The sequence below is a fragment of the Arachis ipaensis genome, chromosome B1, assembly GCF_059453495.1.
Source record: "Arachis ipaensis isolate K30076 ecotype BB chromosome B1, ASM5945349v1, whole genome shotgun sequence".
Taxonomy (NCBI): Eukaryota; Viridiplantae; Streptophyta; class Magnoliopsida; order Fabales; family Fabaceae; genus Arachis; species Arachis ipaensis.
The window spans coordinates 57,030,907-57,038,989 of record NC_142436.1 but is presented as its reverse complement, the minus strand read 5'-3'; the positions used below and the strand labels follow the sequence as shown (position 1 = coordinate 57,038,989).

The following is an 8,083-nucleotide window of genomic DNA, read 5'->3' as shown; positions in this document are numbered from 1 at the left end:
CTCGGACATTACGATGACACTTATACTATTTAATACTAAAATATGAGCCTGTTTAAAACTTTAAACCGCAATACCGCTCCCAAAATACTTTCGTTTGGTAACGTACATCCATAGATACCATACAACTTACAAAAACTCTCAAAGAGTACATACATATATATACGTATATATATAAATAACATTACAAGCATTAACCAATACAATTCCTATCCCTCTTACAGAATATATCAAGATAAAGGCTAGGGTACAACAAGTAATAATCTAAAGCAATACAAAGCATTTCAACTACTAAATAAACTCTTCGTGACTTCTGCGCCCACATCCCGAAAGGGAAAAATGTGGGGGAGGGGGTGAGAACATCATCCTCGAAAGGGTTCTCAGTAGAGGGTTTTTGGGAATTACTATAATAGGATACGTGAAGATAAACCGTACCAGTGATTAATAACCGTCTTATGCCCCTTTACAAAAACAAAGGTTTATGGAGCACGAAATTGTGATTATCAACAATGGCGCCAAAGGACTTGGAGCTCTTAAACGTGAATCACACTTTGTCACAATTCCGCACAACTAACCAGCAAGTGCACTGGGTCGTCCAAGTAATAAACCTTACGTGAGTAAGGGTCGATCCCACGGAGATTGTCGGCTTGAAGCAAGCTATGGTCATCTTGTAAATCTCAGTCAAGCGGATTCAAATGGTTATGGAGTTTAAGGTGATGAAAATAAACATAAAATAAAGATAGAGATACTTATGTAATTCATTGGTGGATTTCAGATAAGTGTATGAAGATGCTTTGTTCCCCTTGAACCTCTGCTTTCCTATTGCCTTCTTCCAATCATTCATACTCCTTTCCATGGCAAGCTTTATGTTGGGCATCACCGTTGTCAATGGCTACATCCCGTCCTCTCAGTGAAAATGGTCCTGATGCTCTGTCACAACATCGGCTAATCAGCTGTCGGTTCTCGATCATGTCGGAATAGGATCCATTGATCCTTTTGCGTCTGTCACACGCCCCACAATCGCGAGTTTGAAGCTCGTCACAGTCATCCCTTCCCAGATCCTACTCGGAATACCACAGACAAGGTTTAGACTTTCCGGATCTCAGGAATGGCCGCCAATAATTCTAGCCTATACCACGAAGGTTCCAATCTTAGATTAGAAACCCAAGAGATACACACTCAATCGAAGGTAGAACGGAGGTGGTTGTCAGGCACACGTTCATACATGAGAATGATGATGAGTGTCACGGATCATCACATTCATCAAGTTGAAGAACAAGTGATATCTTAGAGAAGAAGTAGGCGTGAGTTGAATAGAAAAACAATAGTACTTTGTATTAATTCATGAGGAACAGCAGAGCTCCACACCTTAATCTATGGTGTGTAGAAACTCCACTGTTGAAAATACATAAGAACAACGTCTAGGCATGGCGGTGAGGCCATCCTCCAAACGTGCATAAGACTCTCAAAGATCAAAAGTATATCAAGTGTCTCAAAATACAATAGCAAAAGGTCCTATTTATAGAGAACTAGTAGCCTAGGGTTACATAAATAGGTAATTAATGCAGAAATCTTCTTTCGGGCCCACTTGGTGTGTGCTTGGGCTGAGCATTGAAGCATTTTCGTGTAGAGACTTTTCTTGGAGTTAAACGCCAGCTTTTGTGCCAGTTTGGGCGTTTAACTCCAGCTTTTGTGCTAGTTTTGGAGTTAAACGCCAGAATTCTTGAGCTGACTTGGAACGCCTGTTTGGGCTATCAAATCTCGATCAAAGTATGGACTATTATATATTGATGGAAATCCTAGGATGTCTACTTTTCCAACACAATTGAGAGCGCACCAATTGGGCTTCTGTAGCTCCAAAAAATCCACTTTGAGTGCAGGGAGGTCAGAATCCAACAACATCTGCAGTCCTTTTTCAGCCTCTGAATCAGATTTTTGCTCAGGTCCCTCAATTTCAGCCAGAAAATACCTGAAATCACAGAAAAACATACAAAATCATAGTAAAGTCCAGAAGAGTGATTTTTAAATAAAAAATAATAAAAATATAATAAAAACTAATTAAAATATACTAAAAACATACTAAAAACAATGCCAAAAAGTGTATAAATTATCCACTCATCACAACACCAAACTTAAATTGTTGCTTGTCCCCAAGCAACTGAAAATCAAATAGGATAAAAAGAAGAGAATATACAATGAATTCCAAAATCATCTATGAAGATCAGTATTAATTAGATGAGCGGGCTTTTAGCTTTTTGCTTCTGAACATTTTGGCATCTCACTTTATCCTTTGAAGTTCAGAATGATTGGCGTCTATAGGAACTCAGAATCCAGATAGTGTTATTGATTCTCCTAGTTAAGTATGTTGATTCTTGAACACAGCTACTTTATGAGTCTTGGCCGTGGCCCTAAGCACTTTGTTTTCCAGTATTACCACCGGATACATAAATGCCACAGACACATAACTGGGTGAACCTTTTCAGATTGTGACTCAGCTTTGCTAGAGTCCCCAATTAGAGGTGTCCAGGGTTCTTAAGCACACTCTTCTTTTTACTTTGGACCTTGACTTTAACTGCTCAGTCTCAAGTTTTCACTTGACACCTTCACGCCACAAGCACATGGTTAGGGACAGCTTGGTTTAGCCGCTTAGGCCAGGATTTTATTCCTGTGGGCCCTCCTATCCATTGATGCTCAAAGCTTTGGATCCTTTTTATCACCCTTGCCTTTGGTTTAAAGGGGTATTGGCTTTTTCTGCTTGCTTTTCTCTCTTTTTTTTTTCCGCAAGCTTTTCACTTCTTTTTCTTGCTTCAAGAATCAATTTTATGATTTTTCAGATCATCAGATAATATTTCTCCTTTTTCTTTCATTCTTTCAAGAGCTAACAATTTTAACATTCATAAACAATCAAATTCAAAAATATGCACTGTTCAAGCATTCATTCAGAAAAACAATAGTATTGCCACCACATCAAGATAATTAAACTGTTTTAAAATTTGAAATTCATGCACTTCTTTTTCTTTTGCAATTAAAAACATTTTTCATTTAAGAAAGTTGATGGATTCATTTTCATAGCTTTAAGGCATAGACACTAATGATCATGTAATAAAGACACAAACATAGATAAACATAAAGCATAATTTTCGAAAAACAGGAAAATAAAGAACAAGGAAGTTAAAGAACGGGTCCACCTTAGTGATGGCAGCTTGTTCTTCCTCTTGAAGATCTTATGGAGTGCTTGAGCTCCTCAATGTCTCTTCCTTGCCTTTGTTGCTCCTCTCTCATGGTTCTTTGATCTTCTCTGATTTCATGGAGGAGGATGGAATGCTCTTGGTGCTCCACCCTTAGTTGTCCCATGTTGGAACTCAATTCTCCTAGGGAGGTGTTGATTTGCTCCCAATAGTTTTGTGGAGGAAGATGCATCCCTTGAGGTATCTCAGGGATTTCATGATGAGGAATTTCCTCATGCTCTTGATGAGGTTCTCTTGTTTGCTCCATCCTTTTCTTAGTGATGGGCTTGTCCTCATCAATGAGAACATCTCCCTCTATGTCAATTCCAACCGAATTGCAAAGGTGACAAATGAGAGGAGGAAAGGCTAACCTTGCCAAAGGAGAGGACTTGTCCGCCACTTTGTAGAGTTCTTGGAATATAACCTCATGAACTTCCACTTCCTCTCCAATCATGATGCTATGGATCATGATAGCCCGGTCTATAGTAGCTTCAGACCGGTTGCTAGTGGGAATGATTGAGCGTTGGATGAACTCCAACCATCCCCTAGCCACAGGCTTGAGGTCATGCCTTCTTAGTTGAACCAGCTTCCCTCTTGAATCTCTTTTCCATTGAGCGCCCTCTTCACATATGTCCATGAGGACTTGGTCCAACCTTTGATCAAAGTTGACCCTTCTAGTGTAGGGGTGTGCATCTCCTTGTATCACAGGTAAGTTGAATGCCAACCTTACATTTTTCGGACTAAAATCTAAGTAATTCTCCCGAACCATTGTAAGCCAATTCTTAGGGTCCGGGTTCACACTTTGATCATGGTTCTTGGTGATCCATGCATTGGCATAGAACTCTTGAACCATTAAGATTCCGACTTGTTGAATGGGGTTGGTGAAAACTTTCCAACCTCTTCTTCGGATCTCATGTCAGATCTCTGGATACTCATTCTTTTTGAGTTTGAAAGGGACCTCGGGGATCACTTTCTTCTTGGCCACAAATCATAGAAGTGGTCTTGATGCACCCTTGAGAGGAATCTCTCCATCTTCCATGACTCGGAGGTGGAAGCTTTTGCCTTCTCTTTCCTCTTTCTAGAGGCTTCTCCGGCCTTTGGTGCCATAAATGGTTATGGAAAAATAAAAAGCTTTAGCTTTTACCACACCAAACTTAGAAGGTTGCTCGTCCTCGAGCAAAAGAAGAAAGAAGAGAGTAGAAGAAGAAGAAATAGAGAAGATGGAGTGGGCTATGTGTTTCGGCCAAGGGGGAGAAGTGTTGGTTAGGTTGTGTGAAAATGAAGGAGTGAAAATGGGTTTATATAGGGGTGAGAGGGGTGTGTATGGTTCGGCTATAGAGGGTGGGTTTGGGAGGGAAAGTGGTTTGAATTTGAATAGTGAGGTAGGTGGGGTTTTATGAAGGATGGATGTGAGTGGTGAAGAGAATCGTGGGATTTGATAGGTGAGGGGTTTTTGGGAAAGAGGTATTGAGGTGATAGGTGAATGGGTGAAGAAGAGAGAGAGTGGTGGGGTAGGTGGGAATCCTATGGGGTCCACAGATCCTGAGGTGTCAAGGATATCTCATCCCTACACTAAGTGGAGTGCAAAACGCCCCTTTCTGCCAATCCTGGCGTTAAACGCCAGGCTACTGCCCATTTCTGGCATTTAACGCTAGCTTCTTGCCCATTTCTGGCATTAAACGCCCAGAATGGTGCCAGACTGGGCGTTTAACGCCCATTCTGCTACCTTTACTGGCGTTTAAACGACAGTAACTATCTCCTCCAGGGTGTTCTATTTTTCATTCTGTTTTTCACTTTGTTTTTGCTTTTTCAATTGTTTTTGTGACTTCACATGATCATCAACCTACAGAAAACATAAAATAACAAAGGAAAATAGAAATTTAACATAGATAAGTAAAAACTGGGTTGCCTCCCAACAAGCGCTTCTTTAATGTCAATAGCTTGACAGTAGCTCTCATGGAGCCTCACAGATGTTCCGAGCAATGTGGGAACCTCCCAACACCAAACTTAGAGTTTGAATGTGGGGGTTCAACACCAAACTTAAAGTTTGGTTGTGGCCTCCTAACACCAAACTTAGAGTTTGACTGTGGGGGCTCTGTTTGACTCTGTATTGAGAGAAGCTCTTCGTGCTTCCTCTCCATGGTGACAGGGGGATATCCTTGAGCTTTAAATACAAGGGAGTCTCCATTCACTTGAATGATCAATTCTCCTCTGTCAACATCAATCACAGCCTTTGCTGTGGCTAGGAAGGGTCTGCCAAGGATGATGGATTCATCCATACACTTCCCAGTCTCTAGGATTATGAAGTCATCAGGGATGTAGTCGCCTTCAACCTTTACCAAGACATCCTCTACAAGTCCATAAACCTGTTTCTTTGAATTGTCTGCCATCTCTAGTGAGATTCTTACAGCTTGTACCTCAATGATCCCTAGCTTCTCCATTACAGAGAGAGGCATAAGGTTTATGCTTGACCCTAGGTCACACAAAGCCTTCTCAAAGGTCATGGTGCCTATGGTACAAGGTATTGAGAACTTTCCAGAGTCCTGTCTCTTCAGAGGTAATCTCTGCCTAGTCAAGTCATCCAGTTCTTTGATGAGCAATGGAGGTTCATTCTCCAAACTCTCATTACCAAATAACTTGGCATTTAGCTTCATGATTGCTCCAAGGTACTTAGCAACTTGCTCTTCAGTGACATCTTCATCCTCTTCAGAGGAAGAATACTCATCAGAGCTCATGAATGGAAAAAGTAAATTCAATGGAATCTCTATGGTCTCAGTGTGAGCCTCAGATTCCCATGGTTCCTCATCAGGAAACTCCATGGAGGCCAGTGGACGTCCATTGAGGTCTTCCTCAGTGGGAACCACTGCCTCTTCCTCCTCTCCATGTTCGGCCATGTGAGATGTGGTTATGGCCTTGCACTCTCTTTTGGGATTCTCTTCTGTATTGCTTGGGAGAGTGCTAGGAGGGAGTTTAGTAATTTTCTTACTCAGCTGACCCAATTGTGCCTCCAAGTTTCTAATGGAGGACCTTGTTTCAGTTATGAAACTTTGAGTAGTTTTGATTAAATCAGAGACTATAGTTGCTAAGTCAGGGGAGTCTTGCTTATGATGCTCTGTCTGTTGCTGAAAAGATGATGGAAAAGGCTTGCTATTGCTAAACCTGTTTCTTCCACCATTATTGTTGTTGAAACCTTTTTGAGGTCTCTGTTGATCCTTCCATGAGAGATTTGGATGATTTATCCATGAAGGATTATAGGTGTTTCCATAGGATTCTCCCATGTAATTCACCTCTTCCATTGCTGGGTTCTCAGGATCATAAGCTTCTTCTTCAGAGGAAGCTTCCTTAGTACTGCCTGTTGCTGCTTGCATTCCAGACAGACTCTGAGAAATCATATTGACTTGTCGGGTCAATATTTTATTCTGAGCCAATATGGCATTCAGAGTATCAATCTCAAGAACTCCTTTCTTCTGAGTTGTCCCATTATTCACAGGATTCCTTTCAGAAGTGTACATGAATTGGTTATTTGCAACCATTTCAATGAGTTCCTGAGCTTCTGTAGGCGTCTTCTTTAGATGAAGAGATCCTCCAGCAGAGCTATCCAATGACATCTTGGATAGTTTAGACAGACTATCATAGAAGATTCCTATGATGCTCCATTCTGAAAGCATGTCAGAAGGGCACCTTCTGATCAATTGCTTGTATCTCTCCCAAGCTTCATAGAGGTACTCACCATCCTTCTGTCTAAAGGTTTGGACTTCCACTCTAAGCTTGCTCAATTTTTGAGGTGGAAAGAACTTTGCCAAGAAGGCATTGACTAGCTTTTCCCAAGAGTTCAGGCTTTCTTTAGGTTGTGAATCAAACCATTTCCTAGCTCTGTCTCTTACAGCAAAAGGAAAAAGCATAAGTCTGTGGACTTCAGGGTCAACCCCATTGGTCTTGACAGTGTCACAGATTTGCAAAAACTCAGCTAAAAACTGATGAGGATCTTCCAATGGAAGTCCATGAAACTTGTAATTCTGTTGCATTAGAGAAACTAATTGAGGCTTAAGCTCAAAGTTGTTTGCTCCAATGGCAGGGATTGAGATGCTTCTCCCATAGAAATCAGGGGTAGGTGCAGTAAAGTCACCAAGCACCTTCCTTGCATTGTTGGCATTGTTGTTGTTTTCGGCTGCCATGGTTTCTTCTTCTTTGAAGAGTTCTGTTAGGCCCTCTAAAGAGAATTGTTCTTTAGCTTCTCTTAGCTTTCTCTTCAAGGTCCTTTCAGGTTCAGGATCAGCTTGAACAAGTATGCCTTTATCTTTGTTCCTGCTTATATGAAAGAGAAGAGAACAAGAAAGTAGGAAATCCTCTATGTCACAGTATAGAGATTCCTTGAGGTGTCAAAGGAAAATAAGAATAGAAGGAGGAGGTGGAGAAGAGGGAATTCGAACTTATCAAGAGGGATAGAGTTCAAATTGCACCTTGATGAGGAGTCTTAGTCCTTTAAATAGAAGGATGTGAAAAGAGGGGAAGAATTTTCAAAAATTAATTAAAAGATTTTAAAAAGGAATTTGAAAATTTGATTGAGATTTTCGAAAACTAAGATTGGGAAAGAAATAAAGTGATTTTTGAAAAAGATTTTGAAATTAGAAAAAGATATGATTGAAAAAATTAATTTTGAAAAAGATGTGATTGAAAAGATATGTTTGAAAAGATATGATTGAAAATCAATTTAGAAAAAGAAAGTTTTTAAAATTAAAGTTGATTACTTGACTATCAAGAAATTAAAAGATATGATTTTAAAATTTAAAGTTTGATCCTTTCTTAATAGGCAAGTAACTACTTGAAAGTTTTGAAGTAAATCTTTAATTGAAGCAAGG

General features: G+C 40.2%; 1 non-coding gene across 1 annotated transcript; it reads left to right on the top strand.

Moving 5' to 3' along the window:
• Positions 1–6,886: 6,886 nt before the first annotated feature.
• LOC148576674 (small nucleolar RNA R71) lies at positions 6,887–6,994 on the top strand. The gene has a single exon (XR_015904586.1). It is a non-coding gene; the product is annotated as a small nucleolar RNA R71 (small nucleolar RNA).
• Positions 6,995–8,083: the final 1,089 nt, after the last annotated feature.